General features: G+C 37.1%; 1 protein-coding gene across 24 annotated transcripts in view; it reads right to left on the reverse strand.

The window, feature by feature from the left end:
- SOX5 (SRY-box transcription factor 5) overlaps positions 1-24,903 on the reverse strand; it is a 643,266-nt gene that overhangs the window by 222,568 nt on the left and 395,795 nt on the right. The gene's annotated exons all lie outside the window — the stretch shown is intronic.

Consider the following 24,903-nt stretch of genomic DNA (forward strand, 5'->3'; position numbering starts at 1 on the left):
AACCTACCTATACCATAAGTTATTTATAGAAAAAATATCCTTCCTAATTTTATCAGGCACTAGTTTCTTGTTTTTATTCCAAAATGGACCCCAAAGACACTCACTCATGTTTCTGTGTATGTCACATTTCGGACACAAACACAAAGGACTTGCAACAGCTGCCTAAACCTCAGGGATCATCACTGTCTCCACATGCATTTTTTGTGCAGGCAAGTGTTTTTACACATACAAATATATTCTGTGTATATAACAAGATTGTTATTAGAAAAGAAATCTACGTACTCAAGGATTGGAGGGATATGTAAGGTAATACAAGGTAATTTTTGAACTCTCAAATTGCTTGACATTGAAATGGAACCCACAATATTTCTAGTATCCCTGTATTTTTTCTGCATCCAATTTTGGGGAAAAGAAAGTATGACGGGGAAAGGGCAGAAGAGTAGTCCGTGAGAAAAAGCATGATGACGAGGCTCTGGACACTCAAGTCCTTGTTCTTGTAGATGTTCTCTGTAACCATGGGAAAAGTCACTTTTGTGTCCGCATTTCAGTTTTCTACCTGTAAAATAGGCACTAAAGAAGTAATTTCTTACATTGTAAAGGTTTTTGGAATGACGAAATCATTAAAAAGAGAGAGATGCCCTGATACCACAGTTCTGGCTAAAAGTATTTACATAGTACCACAGCTAAGAAGACTCTGTAGCTGGACAAGGAAATGGAATGCTCTACACAGTTTTTTAAAGATAAATCATATAGTCTACTACACATCTAAGCAGTCATCCCCCAAACAAATTGTTTCTCTAGACTGCTCTTGTTATGTGTGCATGTATGCGGTGTTTGCGTATCACATACATGGGCTATTTATACACTTGTGGGATTTAACATACACTCCACTTAATCAAAACACATATACAGTAGCGGAACAGCTGCAATCACATCTCAGTGGGCTAAATTATGGTACACCAGTGAATTATTCATTCAAAAAGATCTGTAGCAATCACACATTCATTGCGTGATTTGCAGTCTAAGAGGAATCCTCTCCTTTCCGTACCAGTGGATGAGTGCACACATCAGCTAGTGGCATTGATGAGAGTTCAACACATACACTCCAGCAGATCAGCTCGAGAATATGCCTTCCCCACTTGTCCACGGTCCTTTTATTGTCATTCAGAACAACCACCTGAAATGCTCAGCTATTATCTTGGCTTTCACTTTACTTGCTTCTGGTTTATTTTGATCTTTCTTATGTCATTATTGAGGAAAAACAAAAAAGAAATTTCAGTGGTTCTGGAGTTTAACAATATAAAAAGAAAATACAGGATACTTCCAAATAAAACTTACTCATGTCAATGGTTATAAAAAGCTAAAAAACTTTTAGCAAACTCCTCTGAAAGTAAGTACATGAGTTTAACCATCCCCCTGAAAACACCCAGAGAAAGCTTTTAATGGCAAGAAAGATATCCCAGCAACAGCCTAACATTTATCCCCTGAGAAGGAAGGTCCCCCTAACATGTGAGATTTATCAGGTTCCTTCTTTAAAAAATTTGCATGACTTTTTTTTTTTCAGCTACCTGAGAGAAAAGCAACAACACCCTAACAAATGGTATATCCACTGATGACATTTCAAAGTGAGGTCTATTAAGTCCCACGAAGTCCTCTATCTCTGTCACCAAAAGAGGGGAAAAACTGACACACTCTTTTCCCAAAGAAGAGTCTTCCTCAGCTGCATAGCCATTTCACCTGTTCAAGTGTGATTACACTCCAGCCTCTGGCACTGTTAATCCTGGTAACAGTTTTATGCAGTTAGCAGCTGCTCCATGGATGGGGCTCTACCGTTCGTTTGCACTGCAAATCGCCCTGCTAATGCATGCTGGCACATTTCATCAAACTCTGTGCTGGGATTGTACTCACCCACACCTGATGCTGTTGCTTCTTGCTTTTCCCACTTGAGAATGGGAGACAAGACCTAGACAGATCCTGCTGACTGAAACACCCTGGGACCTTCTGTCTCCCACAGCAACAACAAGAAAAAGGACTGGACCACGTTTCGTGTCTTCTGCTTCTGTCTCAAGCTAGTATCCACAGGACGACTTGTTTAGCTACAATAAAGTTGCTGCTGTATTGCCAAGCAGCTTTCCACCTATGGAGGAAATACCTCTTCCAAGGTTTAATGATAAAACAGGCTTCTGCCCTTTCAGGATGAGGTCAATAATCTTCCTTTGTTAATCTTGGGCAAGCTTTACTTAATCTAGCCCCCTTGTCACCTTTGTGATTGACAGGAAAAGTCATGTCACTGGACAATGGACTTATCCTCACTGAGCAATAGCTTTTTAAAAAGATTACACAATGTTACCCTTGCTCTCATAAAAAGTGCAAACATTTTGCTGTTAAAAGAACCTATTCATTCCAACTGTATCTTTCAGCTTTTCTCTCTTCCTTTCCAGGGTCCAAGCAAGACCTATTTCAGCTCTAAAAAGGGACAGCAAAATGCCTAATGAGAAGAAACAGGTTGTTCTTAGTGAGATTTCCAAAATATCACTTAGTGCTCTAAATAGATTTCAGTTTCTTCTTCCTCATCTAACCATGTACTTTATTGCTATCTGCAATTGCACTCAGACAAAATGTGCTTCTGTGACACTGAATTTTTGTCCCAAACCAACCACTAATCGAAGCAAAGAAAACTCTAAATTGTCTGAAACTGTTAATTACCAGCATATGGAATGCAAGAAGGCAGCATCTGCAGAAAAAATATAATATATATATATGTGGTGTGTGTATATATATATATATATATTAGAATCAGGCTTTTGGCTTTGCAGACGAAAACACCTGGAATAAAATACTTGAGTCTTTAAAACAAGCACTGATATTGTCTGATTTTAAGGAGCTTGCGATCCTAAAAGCTACCTAACAGGTTCTTTTTTTCAAAGCTGGAATTTTGCACATTCTTTGCTCTTTTATAATGTGTAAAGAAGACACGAAAGCAATTTTTTTTTTTGCTCTACTTTTTACATTACACACTGAGGCCTATCTATTTTATAGTCTCCATAGTGACCAGGAAGCTGCTAACAGTGTGACATAAGACATAATCAAAAAACAGAATACTTCACACTTCTGAAGACAAATGATTCTTAAGCAGTACTAACTACTGTTTGCTATTTATTTTTAATTATTTTACCTAATAGATATTCTTTCCCTAAAAGCTTATGTTAAAGATTCAGCAATATAACTACTTCAAGGGAAAATCTGAAAGCTATAAAAACACTCCTAGTGCCCACAGGAGGTTCACCAGCAATTAAGAGAAAAATGAGACTTGACGTTTCCAGTATTTTTTAAGGTTTAAAAGAAACAACACACATACAATATTCGCAAAGCAAGAATGATCTTTTATTTTTCCTTACTGTTCCATTTAGGATCTTGCCTTAATTAATGTAATTAACTTTAGGGGCATAAGTACCATCAGCTTTCAATGGGAATCATATCTTTAAATCACTCAAGCGATTTTGAAAATTGTCTCCTTCTGTGTTCTGTGTCATAGAGGCTGTACTGCAGATAGTACCATAATCCTATATAGCTTGTGGTGGCTGTCAACCTAGCACCTTCAGTAAGATGAAACACGTGTTCCTCAAGGCATCCCAGTGGATACTGTGCTTTTTACATTGTAGAATGTCTTTGCTTCTACCTTACATTTAAATCCGTCTCTTGTCTATTTGTTTCCTTCATGGAGCAAAGTTGTTCATCAGTGATAGAAAGGAATGATCCCAAGAAGATTTAAAAGAAACAGTGGAGAATACAGAGAGGAAAAGGGAGACAGTATATAAAAGGGCACTGAGATTAAAAAAAAAAAAAAAGCGGAAGGAGATAAATACACCATTAGGAACTAAGAACTGACAAGAACACATAATCCGAGGAGGGATAAAAGAGATGTTAGAAGGTGTCACGTAATCAAACCTAGAAAGATGTACATCCTCAGGCTCTGGTTCTGCAATCAGAGCCATGCAAACTGACAGCTATTCTTACACAGTTTTTTTTTTTTTTTCCCCTAGGACTGAGGTTTTAATGAGGAGGATCTGAAACGTAATGGAGAATGAAGAGTTGATGAATGGGGCTGAAGAGTCAGCTGAAGAGGTCATCACGGCAGAGAAGAAAGAATTTTACCTGAATTAGGTAGACTAAACATACCAAGTAGAGATGTACATTTTTTCTTTACAGTATGATTATGCTATGGTCAAATGAAATACACTCAAGTCAGATTTTGTTTTGGCTTTGATGATATGATGCATTTGAGAATCCACGTTCCATATGGAAGTATTACCAATTATCAGACTTACAGAAGCCTGATTCCATTTAACATTTAAAATGTTAATACTTTGCTTGGTACTACACTTTATTTTTTTTTATTATTTTTATTTTTTTGGCTATCATTACTACCTCTTGTCTTCCAGGTTGTATTTATTTGATGTCAAGTTCTGTATCTAATTAACCACCTCTATTTGATGAGACAGAAGATATACCGGCAGAGGTTTCAATGAGAAGACTAACAGGCATTTCCAGTGTTTGACATCCATGAACCTGGTTGAAAATGATTTGAAGCTCAAAAAGAAGACCATCTGCTCTACAAACTCTGCTACATGAGATACCTTCCTTTTTCCTCCTTATGTAAAAGAGGCAATAATAGATATTTCCTGAGGCTTAGAGTATTTTATATAATTCAGGTAAATTATATAAATCAATTTATATAATTCAGGTAAAAAGCCTATAGATTGGACAAAAGCCTCATAGCAGTTGTATTTTCATTTTTATTGATGTAATAAACACTCAGCCCTTATATCACTCTGTGGTGCACTACAGACCAATCAACTGAAACTGGAAATTGGGAACTCTCTCCTGTATCAAGTGCCACCCCACAATAGCTGACAGCAATGCTGAAACACTTTGATTTTTTACTAAATACCGTGATACTCAGACAGCTGTCATAACTGTATGAGCAAGAGAAAATTTCAAGTGTTTCCAAGGTTTGGAGATGAGTTGTTAGAAACTGCTCAGCTGCATTTACACAGAAGGAATAACTTTTAATTCATTTTATATTGATTTCTAACTTTACCCTCTGTGATATACAGAATATAAGAGCAGATTTTTCAAGGACTTAAAGTATCCAAAGATAGAAGGAGGTGCCTAGTAGAATGTTTGAAAATGCACAACGTATACTCACTTAATTCCCACTGATTTCATTACAGCTCCCTGAAAAGTAGTTGGAACCAGCACAGTGTGACTGGCTGACCCTCTGCACATCTTCAACATACCATTATAAGGCTATCTACAGCACAGAGCACAATCTGATAACCAATGCTTTAAAGACAAACATTTCTTCTCCTCTTGCTGATCTTCATTCCAGCCCATCCCAAATCATACAACACAAGTTTAGTATTTTTTTACTGCTTATCCCACCATTACTACTCAATTTATTGCAAATCAAAGAATTGTATGCAAACTGTTTATGTTTGAAGTAAAAAAAAAAAAAAAAAGAAAATGTGAGAAATTTTAGAGCCTTGTTATATTGGATGTCTAACAGTTTGCTTATTTATTTATTTATTTAGTGCTACAGATTTTAGTTTTATTTTTAGCCCACCTCGTTATCCTATTTCTTTCAATAAAGTGCACCCTTCACAACACAGAAAGTTTGCAAATCTTTAGTAAAATAGTAACAACTATTTTGTATTGGGTAAACATGGCTAGTGACATAACTCCTGACACATCCTCAGACCAGATCTTTCCTACCAATTCTTTCTCCAGCAAAACTCACTTTAAGAATGTAACATAGGATTACATCTATTTGCTCTCAAAATACTTAACAAACAAAAGTGGCATTTTGAGAACTCCTAATATGTTAGCTCTAACCTGCAAAAACAAAGAACATGTTGTACTATGACAGCCTTGTTATCTTCTTGCTAGTAATCTTTATACTTAAAAATAATAAATAAAACTCTGCAAAAGCACTTTTAAGACTTTTATGATCTCTTCCCTGGGGGACTAAAGATCACCCTTAAGACCTTGCTAAACAAAAAATAAGACTACTTATCAAAACAGCTTGGTAGAGACTTCAGCATATGTGAAATCCTTCTAATAGTTGGAAAATCATGTGCTATAAAATAATTATCTTTGTAAAAATACATGCTTACTACCCACATAAAACTCCATTTTTCTAAGTACTATGAAATCTACATCCAGTGTCAAAAACAATTGCATTACCTCTTTCTTCCTATGAAACAAACCTACTGTCTGTGCTAACTCCCATTCAAAGAATATGAGAGGACTGTCTGAACAGCAGTTAGTAATAGAATAAAAAAAATGCCATAGGCCCGCAATGACTAGACGGCTGTCCCCAGCTATTCGGCTTTCATACTATGATTCACCACAGTCTTCAGATGGCAAATAGATGTAAGATCATCTCATCTGTTCTCTGGTAGCCCATGGAGAATACCAAGCAGTTGTATTTCACCTCATTCCTCTGCGTGAGTAGCTGAGAGGACAAGGGAGCAAAGTACTCACAAACCACACACGATTTAGTCAAAATTACATCCTCTGTGTTGTGGGCGATTTGGAGGATCTCTTGTGTGGAGAGAACCTCCCTCCAAGCTGGGGAATAAAAGAAAAGAAAATATCCTGCACCCTTAAGGGCCTGTGTTCATACACCTAATTCTCCCAAGGCAGTGCAATTCTGCAGCACACATAAAGCAGGGATATAACACAATGGCCCACTCTTAACCCTCTGGTGTGCTCCCAGCTATTTCATTTGGGCTAGTAAAATGTCTCAGACAGTGAGACTTCCCATTCCCACTATGAATATGGTACACAATAAAAAAAACCTTCACTGTTCTGAAACACTGCCTCATGTTTGCTTCCTTTTACCCCAAACTCTTCTTACACACCTTCTTTCAGTACTGTGGACTGTTCCTCTTCCACGTTAGAGCTTGTACCATCTACATCATTTAGTACAGTTAGTGTATATTTACTTTGCTATTATTGGCCCATATTTAGCCTTTCCTCTTTCAGTCTTCCCTCGCAAATCAGCTCCCACAATTCTTTAATCATTTGTTGCTTGCATCTGAAATTCCTCCAGTTTGCTGACTTCTCTAACGCGGCCAGAAACGAATGCAACATGCAATCTTAGCACAGTTATGAGGAGGAGAAAATTACCTTGTTATCGTCTTTTTTCCTGCCTTGTTGCATTACAAGCTCATATCTAATTTTTTAACACACCTAAATCTTTTTCAGCATTACTGTTTTCCAAGTGCCTCGCTCCCAATGATTATCTGTGTTTGGGATTACTTCAGCCAGCTGTATCAGTTTGTAATTTTACATTCGATTATTTGCTGCCATGCAGTCTCCCCTTGATTCCTCTGATATTATGACTTTATTCTCTTTGCTGCACCACTTGAAACTTCAGTGAGTGTACTATAATTCACTTGTTCAAACCTCTGGAATAGGATATCTATTTCTCAATCTTTCTAAAATATTGTTATAGGCACTCAGTGTGTACATATACTACATGTATACTATGCCCAAACCTAGAAAGCTTACAGCAGGCAAAGGACTACCATAAGTGTATTCCCTTTGGTCCATGTTTTTTCCAGCCACCTCAGAATAATGCAAGAGACAGATGTTGCTACAGAGCAAAGAGGCTAAGCATAAGTAAAAAGTCACTATAATGAAGGACACCTGTGCAGAATATGTTGTCCTAGGAACCTTTTCCTCATTTCTACTCAAGAAATTCTTCTGACGATCTCTGTGATTGTGGCTTTTCAAAGAAGATACCTGTCTTTCTGACATTCAGTAAATCTGCCTCTTTTTAGTACCTAAATCAAAGCACATGGTAAAACATCATCCTACCCACCTCTCAACAACTTTGTGTGTTACTATCTTTTCTTCTTATAGTTACTTCACCTGCTCTTAATTAATGAAACAACACTCATATCCAGGCTAATTGGAGGATTTAGATGAGATACATGAACCACCCTATGAAGGGAATCCTCACACTGCACACATACTTATGGACTGAATTCCATGCTACTTCCAGTAGTTTTTATACTTTTGAAGATCTTAACCCACACATTTAGTATCAGGAATCTTGCATGTATCCTGCAAGAAGGGCAGGTGTGTGACTAAATCCACTAGACTTTTAAAACAATTACGTTCTGCTTTACATATAAGGTTTGTTATTGTTAACTTTGTTTATGTTGTTCATGAACCTTCATGTTTCCCATCTATTTATTTATTTCTACTGTGTATTTGTTCTCTTGTTTCTCAAAGGATTACAACTAGACTTAAAGGATAATAGCTATCAAAATATTCTTTTCCTACATAGACATTAGAATCACTTTATTTCTTTTTCTGAAAGCAATCTTCTAGAAGTGATCATATTGTTGAAGGGCCAGAAAAAAAAAAGTTAAAATCAAATAGCTTCTTGAGAAGTAGCCCCATTGTCTCCACTGGAGTTAACTGTAGCATAAGATACCACGTGCAGAATATGACTTTTTCAAAATGAATTCTATTGGTTTAGAAATATGTTTGCCTTGTTCACTTATTTTTGAAATGCTTATCACCCTGCACTCAGGACTTATAGATCTGCTTTTATACAAGTTCTCCTTTCTCTTACCTGCTTTTTACAGGCCAATTACTTCCTGTCTACTGCATCCTCTCTTACACTTCATGTTAAGTAATGGCTACACAAACAATAATTTATAGGCTGTTCCAGGGAATAACCATTTTCATCCCTTTCAACAATTATTAAAAGACCTATTTTCTCTCCTGAATTTATTCCACCTGTTCTTCTCTTTATGTCCTATATAACTTGATACTCTTTCTATCAACTACTGTTCCACAATTTTAGTGAAACTGAATTTGGAATTCTGATATAAACCAAAGCAGTTTTCTCAGCTTTGGAAGAAAGATTACATGGCAAATAAATACTAATTGAAAAAAATAATCATATATTCTGTGTTGTTAACACAAAATAAATACATTTTCAGAAAGTCATTTCCACAGAAGATGTTTACAGAGTAGGAATCAATCTTATTTTGATCCTATGCACTTGCAACACAAGATGGTGTTTGATCAGAGAATGCCACATATATCAGCAAAATTAATAAAAATTATAATGACAAACGTCAATCCACATAGCATTGATGCATAAATGTAATATTTGTTAGAGCTACATCAAAAACTGTTCCTTAATTCTCACAAAATCCCGTTGTGGCATTACATATAGGACAAATTAGGAAATGACACGAACTGACTTGCCAGGTTTCAAAACAAGGTAACAGCAGAGTACTTTCAGCGTCCAAGGGTTCTTGGGTACCAATTCTCTGTTTGCTCTTTTGGGTCTCAGTGTACCTCAAATGGCAACATTATTCCCTGCTCAGGGGAGTAGCACGATGTCATTTCAGCATTTAAGATCCATTCTGGAGCTCAATCAAGCAGACTTTAAGCAAGATTTAAAATGCACACAGGCAGACCCCACGCCCAGGAGCTAGTTTACACTGTGGTTAAGTGATGCAAGAAAACCAATAAACTGTAATTCATGACAGATTCACAATTCTCACTCTGCAGATCAGTTATTTTTTCTTCTGTTCCTATAAACTGCAGTCAGTAGCATACATTGCCTACTATGAAGAGACCTTTGTGATAAAATGATATCAAGAGATGTTGTGACTCTCCTGATTAAAAATTACACAGTAACCAAACTGTACAGAAATGCTAATTTTCCTCCCCTTTCTCATCACTTACCTAAATTATTCTGAATAAAACAAATGCATTTTATTAGCTTTAAGGCAGTTCATTCTCATTCTCTTCTGCTTTTTTTTTTTTTAAGACATCATATCCTTGCAGTTGATTAGGTCCACTGTACATTTTCTTTACCAATCAATCTTGTCCACTGTTATGTGTCACGTTCACAAACAAACAAAATAACCTAAAGAACATCTCCTCTACAGTCATACCCAGCTACCCATCATCAGCAGGGGATGAATAACTTTTGTTGGAATTAGCCTTCCTTCTCCAAGCTCCTCTTTGAATCACTGATTTCTGAGTATTCCCTGTAGTTTTCAGTCATGATGAAGTGATGCTGGAAAACCCACAGAATTGCTCAACCCAAGTAAGAAAGACAATTTTCTCCACTTTCGCTGGAAAGAACGTAAGTCTCCTTTGTGATGAGGAAGTATTGGTTGACTAATAGAGCATGTTTTTGCAAAATCTGTCTTTTTCTGACCTTAAATTTATTAAGAATGAGTCTCAGGGTGCAATCCAGCCAGGTATCACTGTGCCTACCAGCACTATGTTAGGGTACAGAAGGTTTCTAACAAAAAGTTCTCTGCAATCCATTCATTATACTTAGCAATATCAAACAGCGAAAGATAATTTAAAAGCTCCTATTGAGCACCTAGAGACCTCAAGCACAGAGGGGGTGGTGGTAAACACAGAGTATTTGGTTGTAAGAGTCACCCTTCATCATTTTATATATATATATATGTATAATTTATAATATAAATATAATTTACAGTACATTTTACTAGAAGTTACACTACTTATGTATTTATAGTTGTACATATTTATATAAAGCTCATCTCAGTATGTTTTGTGTTATATTTCTGTTATTCAAACACTATACAGAGCCTCATAACTTAAGAGCCAAAGACACTTTTGACACTTTGAAGAGTGCAGTAGCAAAATATGTCAATGATACTACACTGCAACATCAGATATATCTGACCATGGACTGCTTTCTTGAGCACTTCATGTAGTACATCATAGCCATGCTCATGGCTATTAATATTAGCAATAGCTTTAATATGACAGCTTTGGTTCTTTCATCAGTATCGTGTTAATTGGCACGTGTTCATGTCATTTTTAAAAGCAGAAGGTACTTTCTTCCTTCTATCTAGGCCTTACGTTAAAGAAAAGTTAAAAACTTTGGAAGGAGCATGAACATAGTCTCTCAGCTGTCCTGACTTTCAATGTGGTTTTATACAGCTTTATTGTGACATCGGTTTTCCTTGATTATTTTGGAATCAGAGTCATAAAATAAGGAAGTCCCTACAGTGGATGTTCAAATTGACCTCAAGCTTATACAAATCAAGATAATGTTATCACATAAGGAGTCATTAATGTAAAAAGATTAGATGTTATGTAAATCACAGGTATTCCAATCAACCAAAATATCATCTTCAAAGGAGAAAATCAAGGATTAGGAAGGTCCATGGAACAGAACAGGGGATGCACAGTTATATCTTGTAGAAATTCAGTGACCACACTGAGAATTTCTGAGGATTGTCTCAACAACATTCTGTTGTAAACATTCTTCTACTAAAACATTAATCACCAGCCTGATTCTCCTGATTTCAGCACATATTTATTATCTAAAGAAGCCAGCCAGAATATTGACTGAGTAGGAAGAGTTTTAGATCACCATCAGCAAACTGCTTTTACTTCCACAGGTTATTTTCAGCAAACATGGGATCACTTGTTCAGAAGACTAAGCAGTCAAGAAGCCTCACTTCCAGAACACATTTTGTTTTAAACTTTTGTGTATGAGTTTATTATTATTATTATTATTTAATCATTGCTATCATTCACTTCAATGAAAAGTAAGATTTTCTTCCTTGGAACTATCAGAATTAGGCTCAGTACCAGAGAGGTCAGTTTCTGCATAGTGTAAACTTAATAAAACGTGACCAGAATTAGCTGTGAGAATTTCTCAAAAGAAAGAGTAGTTTGTGCTGGGTTTTACTCTTTCACATAAGCACTGCTGCAATCTCCGCTGCAATCTTTTACAGCAGTGCATGAAGATACCCTTGAAAATAAACCAGAAAATAGATAGCAACTTTGTAAATTCCTAGCCATCCTTGTGAGGGCAAGGGTTGTATTAATTTTAGATTGGCACAGATTAGTAGAATTTTATATGGAAACATGTTCTGCTTCTGTAACACATGAACCTCCAACAATATATTGGATAAGCAGAACAGTAGCAAATGTCATCGTTATTCAATGTATGTGCTCCCCACGTATTTTCTGAGTCATGTCTATCTGCCTGCTTTATTGACTAATTTTTTTTTTGCTGCCATTAGCACTTATGAGTCAATACAGCTACAAAAGAAGGAACTGGACTCTGCTTTGCAGACATATCATCAACAACAGTCAGTTAAGTGCCATTTGCAAAATGTTTATTACTAGGGATGACATGAGGCAAAAAGGACGCTGCTTTATTTTCAAACCCCAGGTTAAGTTAACATTATAGGCAATTAATAAAAATATCATATTTTTATGCAACTAAATTTGACCTCTAAAGCCACAGCAAGACAGAAAACGTGGGACCCTTTAATGTCATTTTTACAGTCATTTATCTGACTATAACCATGCTTTAAAGCGTTAAGGTCATCTGGTCATAAAGCATGAGCTACACTTCTGACTAGCATGTACCACATTTGACTTGAGAGTAAATAAGGGACTGACACTCCATTAACCTTCACAAGTACAATTATTTATCAAAACAGTTCAAAAGATTACCCGACAGAGGACTGATAAATCTGGAAGTGAAAAACGAAACTGTAAGAGCATAAACTGATCCTTTGCCGTGAGGAAGAGCTATTTCCTACCACAATTCCTGGGGCAAGTCCTCCAGTCAGTTTTCTAACACAGCTATTCATTTTAAAGGACTGTCCTTCAATTCAAGTTGTTTTTGCTCTTTTTTTAATTTCCATCTTCTTTCTTGGAAATAATATATGCTAATATCCTCTATTTATAGGCAACTTCAAAGACTTCGCTCAGAAACACACACAAAAAAATCATAAGAGTTCTGACACGTTTGGTCATACATGTTATTTTGTGCTTTTAGCTTCAGCCTGAGGTCTGTGCCAGTTCAAGATAGTCCAATCCGGTGAGCTGACTGTAAAAGCCCTACTACCACATAAACTTGTTTAATTACAGAACCTATGGTGATTTATATCCATGACGTCTTCAAATTTTATTAATTCTGTAAAATTTCTATAATATCCTTATGTTGTGAAATTTCATCTGATTGAAGCATGAGGTTGAGCTGTTCATCATCAGCTTTTTTTTTTTTTTTTTTTCCCCACTGCAACCTAGACTGAGCTCTAGCCTCTCTCAGATGCACAGATGGGAAGAACTTGCCAACTATTCACCACTGGCGTTGTAGTCACCACAGCAAGAGATACAGAAAAGCAGTGGTGGGCAACAAATAAACTATCTTCCTAGTCTTTGGTCTCCCTTTAGATCAGTACTTACTTCACAGGTTTGTAAAATGCAAAAAGTTCCATGAGCACAAACAACTATGATTTCCAGATGGCTCATCCATATACATTCTTTCTGATGGTCACAAGACAAAAACTCAAAACGTAAAAATAGAGAGACAGAGGAGAAAGAATCACCTTAAGGGGAACGTGTCTCTTCTCTTATCAAGTAGCCCAAAACACAGGAGAAAGAGGAGAACTGTTGACTGATCTTAAAGTTAAATTCTACTAAGTGTCTTCTACGGAAGTGGGAAGATTGACTTGATAATTCCGTTTAGTAGAGGATTTATTAAATCCATAAAATATAGAAAAGCACAACCCTCATTATAGCAGTTACCTTCTTATTTCAGCTTATTATAACAATGAATTCCTTAAAGATCATAAAAGGAAATGGATTTTGGTTTTTAAATCTGTTGCATACTTAATCTTGTACATATGAAAACAATTACATTCAGAAGACTGAGTACTTTTCAAATGTGACTCAGATAATTGTTATCATGAGGTCTGATGTTTATTTTTTCCCCACTGACTTCCAGATCAAATATCTTAAATTTAAAAGATTTCCTCCCTGACAAATCCTGGTCTTGAAAACTCACTCTAGGACCTGAGACTCAATGTTCCTTCTTCCTATACAAAAAGCACCTGTGTTCAGCCTTTGCTGGCAGTTCTTTGACATGCAAGAGGCGCTATGATCCATTATGTTATTCCACAGCTATGCAGTCATAACTCTGCGAATCTATAAAGCCCCCAAATCTGGTTTCTGCTAGTGAACTAAGCAAAAGACAGTGACACACAAAGCCTTCCTTCCATTAGAAAATTTAACCACAGCTGAGTAGACAGGGCAGTACCAGAGAGGATTTAACTGCAAGTTAATTGAACGAAACTACTCAGCACCATTTATGAAGCAGTGACTGAGCCACCTTGAGTCTCTTTTTACTTGGAATTAGACTTTTCCAATAGCATCTCAGGTACACCTGCTGCAGGCATTATTGTCATTAATGAGAAATTTTCTGTTAAGGAGACATAGCTGTTAAAGTGTGAATGCTTCCACTACCACTAGTGTTATAGAAGCAACAAAATAGTATAAGTTTTAAATAAAATACGGTAGAGATGACCTCCACACACCAAAGGAAAACTTCAGAAAAGGGAATGCAATTTCAGTCTTCAAATACAAAACATTTGCTGAAAAGAGTAACACATTTATTCTTTCCACAGTAGCTGGGACAAGAATTAATGAGCTAAAACTGAAGCAGAAAAGATGTGAGTTAAGCATTAGAAATAATTTCCTAATAGTAAAGATAGCAATACCCTGGACAGATAGCCTAGCAGGTTGCAACTCTCCTACACTGGTAACTTTAGGACGTTAGACTATTATCTGATAGAAATAACATCGGTACGGTTGGTCCCTGGATGGAAACTGGGACTGGATGTCCTCTTGCAGTCCTTCTCAGCCCTCCAATTCCATGAAGTGCAGGGCTCATATACATCGAGAAACAGACTCACTCGCTCAGTAGGGACTCTATAGATCTGTTAGGGACTTATTCACTAAGCTGGATCAAGGTTTTTCAGTTATGTTTTCCTTTGGATCTTTTTTTCTTTTTTATTTTTTTCAAATAAATCAATAGGCTTGGGCCATTTTCCAAAGATGTGATTTGGTAAGTTTCAAGCCAAACCTCTCAAGCTTTACTCAAGAGATAAGTGCTAAACAATGAGCCAGATTCATCAAAGCTTTATAGACTTACTTAAAAGAAAAAGAAACTGATTCAGCCAACTCATTTAAAGCCAAATCAGGCAGTTGAAAATCTATTCCTGAGATTTGGAAAATCTGTCTTTTAAAAAAATATATTTTAAAAACATGTTTCAAGAGTCCCTCTTTTGCAGGATACTTCAGGGGCCTTAGGCAACTCTGTCAAGAATATTTTTTTTTTCCCTTCTGATCAGGAGCAGCATATTTCTCATGTTTATAGGAGATAGTTAAAATCTCTCTATACATATATAGTATATATTTTCATACATAAAGATAACATAAGGATTCAAAAAATATCTTGCATTTTCTTTCAAAGGTTTGATAATTAAACCAGTGTTTTTGCTTTTTGAACAGATTAATAATGAATTTGTTTATTTACTAAAAGGAAAAAAATAAAGGACAACAATGTACTGTGTTAATGCATAAAAATAAAAACAGTTTCCTGCTCTCAAGCAGGTTTATGAGCCCTAGCACATAAAATCTACAGTACAGCTTAGTACTGCTCCTTAGAGTACTTCCTAGCAGGAGGTTAAATCCCATGTCTATTCATCTCTTGGTATCTCAATCAATAAGGATAACAACAGGGCCATATAAACCAGCTTTTGTGTACACCCTACAAAAACCATACTGGAAGCACCAAAGTGTTTCAGACAAGGCATCAGATAATCTTGATTATGGGAGAGGAGGACATGAGCTTGGTGTTATCTAACCCGGATGGGCCATCACATGGACTGTGAATGGGGGAAAGCACATACTGCCCAGCTTTGCACAAAGATGTAGTTTCTAGCATCCCACATCTACACTGTTGAGCTAGAGAAAACCTGGGCTGAAAATGTTGTGCTGGGAATAGTGCTGTGCTGGGAATGTTGATTTCTATGCAGAAGCAGAGAAGATGCCTCCATCCTCCTCCTCCCATACATCTTTTGAGTACACTAGTAAATCCAACTTTAGGATGGTGAAAGTTGGTGGTACTACATAATGCGGACAGCTTTAGCCCTGCAGACCATTAGGTGGTCTGCTCCTCTGGCACAGTATCAAGCATTTACCGTAAATGTATTTGTCAAAGCAATGAGAAAATGTTCAAAACCTTGCCATGCTCTCTTTTTCTGTTTCTTTCTTTTCAAGGAAGCTATTCCTTCCAAGAACATGGAAAGACCATGTGACTTTGAACTGGAAAACCTGAAAGATCAGTGAGCCTACCTGCTAATGAGCAACTTGCTACTGAAATGCGCTCATTAGCTTTCATTTTCGCTGGCTGCTGATCGATTCATGAGCCACTTATGTAGCCTCTGTAAGCTGTACATAAATTATCAAATGCATTGATTTCTAAAAATAATAAATCAGGAAGTCGGTCTTTTCCATATCTCTAGTATAAGTGCTTAGCTCAATGGTCTTCAAAATTCATCCAAAGAAAACAACGATAACATCAGTGTTCACAGATACACAGCATCTCAAATGGCAAATATTCTGCTGCAAAAAATAAGCTCTGCTGACATCTCAGAGAAGTGAATAAAAGCTTGCCGCTGAAAATGTTACATACAAAACGTACAATACAAAATGCACAGAATTTTGCATGAATCTGTGTAGGTGGCAGCTCAAGAAATTCACAGTAAGAAACAGTTGTCTACAGCAAGGAAAAATCCAAGCTAGATGATCATAAAGCCCTTTTCCATCTCATTTCATTACATTTCCATAACCTTCTTCACATGACTGAAGTAGTGGAAGTCCTGTGGCAGCCCAGAGTCAGTGCTGCGTTGTCGAAGTAAAAGCACCTTCTCTTGTCAACTGATAGCCTCAACAACATGGGAACAGAATGCGCTAAATACATAAAAAATAAAAATAAATAAAAATTAAAATAAATAAAAATTAAAATAAATAAATAAATAAAATAAATAAGTAAATGAAAGATTCAGCAAAGGAAGAGGTAAGGGAAGGACTCCTTACCCCAAAGATGCAGCCATAAGTTTATGATTTTGAACAAATATGGCTACCACCAAGGCTACGCTGGCCAACCTGACTTCACCTGGCCTCCCAACTGCTATAATTTTTATTATAGCAAAAATTAGTCCTTTGCAATTTTACAACTGCAAATTTCAAAGTGCTTTATAACACTGGTTTGCAATAATTTGCCTAAGGTCCTGTGGGCCTCGATCCAAAGCCTTTAATAGACAAAGCAGTCTTTATATTGACTTCAAAGAGCTTTGGATCGGACCCACAATGAATTACTACACAGTAAAGAGAAAAGTCAGGAACAGAAAATCTTATCTAAGGAAGAGATGATGCTCTCTCCTTCATCGCCTCAGTTGACTGAAAAAGACATGAGATTTATTCCTCTCAGTTTTCTGTATCACACTGCCAGCCCAATGAAAGATCTGCGGCCCTTTTCCCGGTTAACGGCATTTCCAGGAGAATTATTTAATTCTAAAAATCCTCTGATACGGTCTGAAACAACAGCCCAACTACATTTCGGAGCTATCCCCACCACCTTGACCCTCAGGAAGAACAGCAGGAGAGCAGCTGGATGGAGAGCTACCTCGAGGCCTGCCAGGCAGGGAAGGTGCTGGGAGAGCCAGGCAGCACCGCGCTCCTAAATAGCGGCACGCGTAGGGCTGCGCGCAGTAACAGCACGGAGTTAAAACATGCAGACCAGAGAACGATGCTTAATCCCAGTTTACTGAAAGGACATGTCATTTTTAGAAAGTTGTCCAAACAACTGTCTTCATATTCTACACCAAAGTGGCTATTAATCAAACAACAAAGGCCCAATTAACACATAGCTGTTGTCACCTCGATGTTAAAAGCTTCTCCCTTCCCCCCTTCTTCTTTCTTTTTGTCTTTAATGTTACAACCTAACCCAAAAACGCCTCAGGGTCCCACAGGGAAAAAAAAAAAAAAGACAATAGAGGGAAGGAGGGAGACGGGGGAGAGGGAGAGAAAGTGGGGAGGGGAGGCAAAAGGAGAGGGAGAGAGAGTCTTAAATACCATCTCTCCTCTAGGCAGCAATTTCCACAGATGAAGAGGTCACCACTGTTTAACAGTGTGCTGCCATGTTAATTTAGTATGACAAGATAAAGCAGTAATCTCTGCTCGAAGAGGCTGTAAACCGCCTGCTATCCAGGGACATGCTCGAGTCGATTTGCACTGTATATCACTTTATACAATTGCCGTGACAAAGCCCCCTGAGTTGCCGCATGTAAATCTGCCTCCCTGCCCCCCCACTCCCCTGCCAGTCAGGCCGCCCTAAGCTGCGCCAACCTCAACGCTGCCGCCGTGCGCCGGTGGGCCCGGTAGCCCCCTCCCGCAGGAGGAGATGTTTAGGACTTTGATAATCCATTGATCCCACTTCCATATCGGCTTGTATTTTTCAATCTGTCGTGTTAAGTTGTCAGAGAGGGCGATTAAACTGATGTTTCATGTTCTGAGATTTGCGTTCCTGGGAATGATAGTTTTCAAAGCCTTTCTTGCTAGGTTCTGCTTAAAGATTATCCCTAAGAAAGCTGATGTGAATATTATTACTGGCATAAACCTGGTAATAAAACCATAAAGTGTTTTAGGTAAAGACATTTTAGAGATATTCAGGGTTATAAACATAAGAGTTTAAAGCTGGATAGAATTTGGAGTGCTTAAAAAAAAAAAAAAAAAGAAAAAAAAAAGAAAAAAATTAAAAAAAACCACCCTGTCAGACTCTGGAGTTTTCTCAGCATGAAGCAAAACAACATATGTAAAAGGGAAAAGGGAACTCGCATGTCTGTGTAAAATAAATATAATTACAGAATCAGGGAGGAGTGCACAGGAGAACACCAACCTGTGCTGTGCAGTTAGGCAGGATGCAGAAGACGACAGAGCACATGCAGCATGGTCAGGATGCTCCTTCGAATGAAACCCAGTGCCAGCTATCTACAGCAGACACCTACAGGAGCTGCCCGTGTCTCCAGCAGTCTGCACAGCCGAAAACATGGCGTGCTTGTTGGGGAAATATGGTGAATTTTTTGCAATATGTTGCAACTCTCATATGCCATACTGCACCTCTAGAACATGCAAGTTTTAAATTATGTCTCCTCTCTATTTCACATTTAATTTGTGTCATTTTCCCATGGCCCGCAGGCATGATACAAGTTACAGCACACAATATACCAAATACAGTGCCAAAATGTGAAACTGTGCACATGTATATATATCCACTTTCTGGATTAAGCATACAAGAGGACGCAAATAGAATTAAGGCAAGCAAGCAGACAGGTTTCTACAAAACAAGTCTAAGACTAAACTATGGTTTCCTATTTAATATATTGCTAGGTCTACCTACTAAGCCTATGGATGGCATTTGGACTTGCCAGTACTGCTATAAAAATGACTGAGTGGCTAAATCAAGTCTTTAGACACAACAGGTTAGATACACTATGTTCTCTTCTCTGAATTAAATTTAAAAATAAAACTTGACATTCATTTCAGCTCATAGCGAGAATGACAAACACTTTATTAAGCACATAAGTTTATGATAGTGATTGAGAAGTAATTTACTAAATTTAAAATGAGGAATACCACTGGAATCAATGCCATTTCTCAATGTTGAGAAAATCTTCAAAATAGCCTTCTTAAAGGCACACTTCTGTTCTCTGATTCATGTTGTTAACCAACACATTTTAAATTGTAAATTTAAATGTAAAATTTATTATTTGAACTTAACATTCCTGGCTGGATATACAACTAAAGGTTTTGTCAGTAAAGCATATCCAATCTTTAAAATACCACTAAATATCATCAGCACTGGTTAAAAAAGAAGTTTGCTAGAATATTCACAAAAAAAAAAAAAAAAAAGAATAAAAGATGAGATTGAACATGGTTACTTCTACAAAAATATGAAAGAATATTTACACAGTAATGTGTGTTATTTCTTTAACTCCACCGTGTACTGTGAATGGGATTACTCTCACCTAATTTTAGCCTCAAATTAGACATCTAGTCTAAACTAGTCATCAAGGCTCCCTCTATAGTCAATAGACAAGCACTTTCAGAGGGTAATTCATCTTTCTTGTCTTAGATGCTTATTTTAAGATTGGAAAGGTTGTTCTAGTAAGGTGGTTATCTTTTTCCATAAACTGTGAAGAGAGCCCAGACACCTAACTTTTACGTGCCTATGAGCTGAACCCCAATCTCATTGTATGGCAGTCATGAATCTCCATGAGTTTGGAAACACTACTAGGCCATAGAACATGGAACATGTTAATGAACAGAACATGGATGAAAGATAAGTTTAATTTCCATTGTACCATCACATAAATTAAGGCACAGACAAGAGAAGTGAATTGCCAGCGATAAAAATCAACAACCGGGAAGCTGGGAATACAGTCCAATTTCATCAAGTAAACTAAAAACTTACAATTTTTGATAATATTTATAAAATCACAAGTATGGATACCAAAAACTGTATGTGGTATTTTACATAGCAAAATAAAGATACATGCACTAAATATGAAAGTGAGATTTCGGTAAAATTAGTTTATCCACATGGAAAACTAGTGAACTCACTGTGGCTCTGTGTCAATATATTACCCAATACTCATGTTGACAACTTTAAAACTGAAGCTATAGTCTCTGCCCAAAAGCTAAGTTTACACTGGCCACAAGCAAACAGGAAAAGTACATCATCTACCACAGATGTATTCTTTGTGATTCTGTGAATCACTCTATTTTAAGTTCTGTTTGCAGATATATAAAATACTGAAAACTGTTTTCGAATAGAATTTATCAAATTGTTTAAAAAAAATTGAACTTCTTATACGTGGAATTATTGTGAATGATCAATCTGTTCTGCCTCACACTCTACCTGCATTGCTGTCTATGTCAAAAGAATATAAACTTAATAATAGAAAAAGTATTTGCAGATTCTAGATTAACACTTGTAAGGAATATACCATGGACTGGCACTCTGACATCAGCCAGATGCAGAACACAAACTCAAAAGAGATGAGTTTTTTGAGCCCTGAGATGCAGAATGTCTGATATTCCCAGAAGATCTAAGCTCTGTATAACAAATACTTATTTACAAAGAAGTAACTTTTCTTGCCAGGCAATTACCCCTCACTCAAGGCTTTTCTGGTTGAATTTATCTGACTACAGATGTCTCAACTATAGGTATCAACAGCTAAGCTTATGACCCTAAGCTCCAGTTGCAACCTCTGAGGAAAAATAGGCAGTCTCAGGGTGTGATTTTTCTGACCTGCTTAGAAGATATGTTAGGACAAAATGAATCCCTCTCTGTTACTCCCTATTTACTTCTATTGACCATAAAGTTAAGCTTAAAGTTACTAGCTTACCTCTAGACATGCACTTTGTAAACATTTAGTCTATTCAGTCCTCACCCATAAATCCTCAGCCCAAATAGTGACACTGTGATTGACATGACATTGCATTATGTTAGTGACCACCTTAACTCTATAACTCTTACTATATAAGAGAAAACCAAAATGTTATCTTAGTGCTCCAAGAGACTTATAGTCAACAGAAATTTACTATCGAGACTGCTGTCAGACCTAAAGAACAAACAAACAAACAACCTCCCGCCCCCCATCTGAAAACTCTCTCCCCCAAAAAGTCCTACATCCACTTTGTATAAGGGTATATGGTTGTTTTCTGGAGACCCAAAGACCCTAGGAAGCTGGATGCTAAGCTCAGAGAATGCTATTGCCTTTGAACACAGAAAGATCCAAACCTGAGCAGCTTTTCCGATTACAACAGCAGCAGGTTAAAATGGAAAGAATTATGAGAAAGAAGGAAGCTTCGCTCATGGTTTCAGAGATGAAACCCTCACTTTAAATTCAATCTGAAAATCAACACAGAAGGCCTGAAGCACAGACATTTTGTATTATTTGTGACTAGCAATATTAATAAGCAATGCAAGCTTCCACTTCTGATATGACTTAGTGTATAGATACATGCAATCTATCAGAGTAATTCAGACTTGAGATGTCAGAAAGATTTTACCTTTTGCTGTAATATTTCTTTTTTTGTGTCATCAAACTCCAATCCTACAAAAAGCTATGTGAAGAAGGAGTTATAGTTGGTGACCTCTCCTTCCCTCCCTCTTGCTACCATCAGCATTAGGTTCCAATCAAACAGATCATTTTGCAGGAACAGGGTCATAAGCTAAGCATTCTGGGGCAGGAATGTTTCTTTTTTCTGTCTCTATAAAAATAAATCATGCTCTGGGCACAATATAAATAAAGATAATAACAGTCTGATGTTAGATTTTATTGGTCTATGTTTCAGACAATCTATATAATTTGCCTGTTGCCTGTACAAACTACAAAAAGTTAATCTTTATAGCCCTTTTTTTCCCCTTGGTGTGGACTCAATTTAAAAGCATAAAAAAGGATGCTGAAGCAGACTATTTCCATACATAATGACAGTATTGTTTACGGTGCTCTGGCAAACATTATCCTTAATTAAACTGGGCACAATCTCCACTCAGTTATGTCTATTGTTTTATCTAGTGATGCTAAATTCACAGGATTCATTGAGTTTACTTCTCCTCCGCAAAAGGCAAAAATGCCTTATCTGGTCACCCAACTGTACATGAACTAGAAAAAGAAACAAAGAATTTAACAGTGTTAAAGTGAATTTGGAAACGAGGCTGGCCAAACTGTCCAGGCAAGCTCGCTACACTAAACATAAAGGATTATTTTTACTGAAGAAAGGTTGTTTCCTCCATTTAATTATCTTGAAACACTTTGGAACATTGGCTGGTTCAATAACATTGCTGCATGTCAATCTTTGTATAGGGAGGTTTCTGTACATGCCTTAGGAGATAACCTGCCTATGATAGATGCCCATACTTAAGCAAACCCATGTTAAAATTTGTAGTCCCCATTTTTCCACAGGTTCTTCTCCAGCCATGAACCTCCAGAGAAATTTAATAAACCCACTAAATCCAAGATGATAGTGGAAAAGAAGGTGATATTTCACTGATATACTCAAAACAAGAGCAAGTTGTTAGCTTCATGAAATAAAAAAAACATTATGATTGGATGACATGACACTTTAAATGCTAGCAACTGCCTGAAGCCACATTTTCATTACCACTCCAACCATCATTATTTCTGGTGAATCTGCAAAAGCATTGCAATGGCAAGAAAAAAGGGAAAGAAGGCTGACCTTGGCACAGCCTAATCCAACTTAATTTGTATAACCTGAAAAGGCATACCTAAAAGAGACAAGGCAAAAAAACATGACAGAGCTTTTCACTCAGCCATTAAAAAGGATACAAAAGAAATAAATACTTCAAAATGTCACTGCAGTGGGTAACATCCCAACTACAAACACAAACATTTGATAGTTAGAGAAGAGGACATAAAACATGATTGTATTTAGTGCAGCAGAAGTTTCTGGCACTTCTAGGAGCCAGAGCTGATAATCACGGGCATTCCTTGCAGCCCTGAAAATCAAGAAACCATGACCAATGCTTCACAATGCATTTCAATTTTGGTATATTTCCACTGAAAGTAGAGCTGCATATCAAAAACCAACCATAGTTTATTGACATTCTGTCCAAGTTAACAGCACAATACTTTATTTTACTGTGCAATGTCTTCATATGAGCTATTTACTAAAAGGCTTTAGAATGGATTAAATAATAAAAATGACCACGTTAAATAATGACTACAAGCAGAGCAAGAAAACTTGTAATGGAGAAAAAGGTTTTCAGAGGACAACTGCAAGCAGATAAAGAGTGATAATAGCAAGTGTTCTTATACGGAGGGAAGTATAGAAGGCGGCTTTCTCACCTGCAGTGAAAAGAAAGAGAGAAAGCCACACCAGCTGCCAGGAAGAAGCAAGGTAGATATGAAAAGCATATGGAGCAGACAGAAAGCACAAGGGGAAAAATGTTCTGGAAGTTCTAAAACGAACAGGCAGCTACTGAAGCAAAAATGAGTCAAGGTGGTATATAGAACTACACAAGGTGCAAAATATAACCAACTTAGATTCCAATGTGCCTTTCATCGTGTGTTAGATAAGGGCATGAAAGCCTGGTGTGCTGCTCTCTATTCTGATAGTAGTTACACTGGCAGCCCGAAGCCATAAACTTCCTAACTGTGCAGAAGCTTGGCCAAAGGAGATAAATCCATCAGTTGAAATGGAGACCATGAGAACTAACTACATTTTTGTTGCCTTCTCTTTCCAGAACCATGGAGAACTGGGTGTTTTATTGGCATCAGAGTCTCTGGCTCACTGCAATACTGTAAGGATTTATTATCACCGGAAAAAAAAAAAAAAAAAAAAGGAAAGAGCTGCAGAATAAATTTGGGTAGAGTGCAAGAAGTGATGGACCTAGACTGCCGAAACTATAAAAAGTCCACAGCTATTGTCTGAGTAGGATGGAGATACCACAGATGCTACCAAGGTTATGTCACCACTAGGGACTGATTGTTGAAAGCACAAGCTGTATCAAGAAGTAGGAATACTTAAACATAGTCTCTTTACTTTGTTGCTATAAACCAATCTTGCAGTCTTGATGAGGCTTTCTCTGCACCCTCGACTTCATTTTCAGCAGTGCTCCTCAACTTAATGTGGAATGAAGCCACTGTGTCCACTGTGGAATTCCTGGGGCTGACTACTTTGCCTAGAAAGATGACCAAGTTTTTTTCATTTAAGGCTTAAGTATTTTTTTGCAAGTGCACTTGATAGCTCTTTTCATCTTAAGAGAGACCATCTGGTTCAAATATTCCTAAGGATCGTGGGTTTTATGCTTTTACCTATCTTTTTTCCTGTGCAGTTTTTCAGCTATTCACTTGAATTAGATTTTGCTAGTATTTATGCAAGAAGCTTAAATGAAGATATTTTCCAGTATGAAGTCAA

This window comes from Anser cygnoides, chromosome 1 (assembly GCF_040182565.1).
Source record: "Anser cygnoides isolate HZ-2024a breed goose chromosome 1, Taihu_goose_T2T_genome, whole genome shotgun sequence".
NCBI lineage: Eukaryota > Metazoa > Chordata > Aves > Anseriformes > Anatidae > Anser > Anser cygnoides.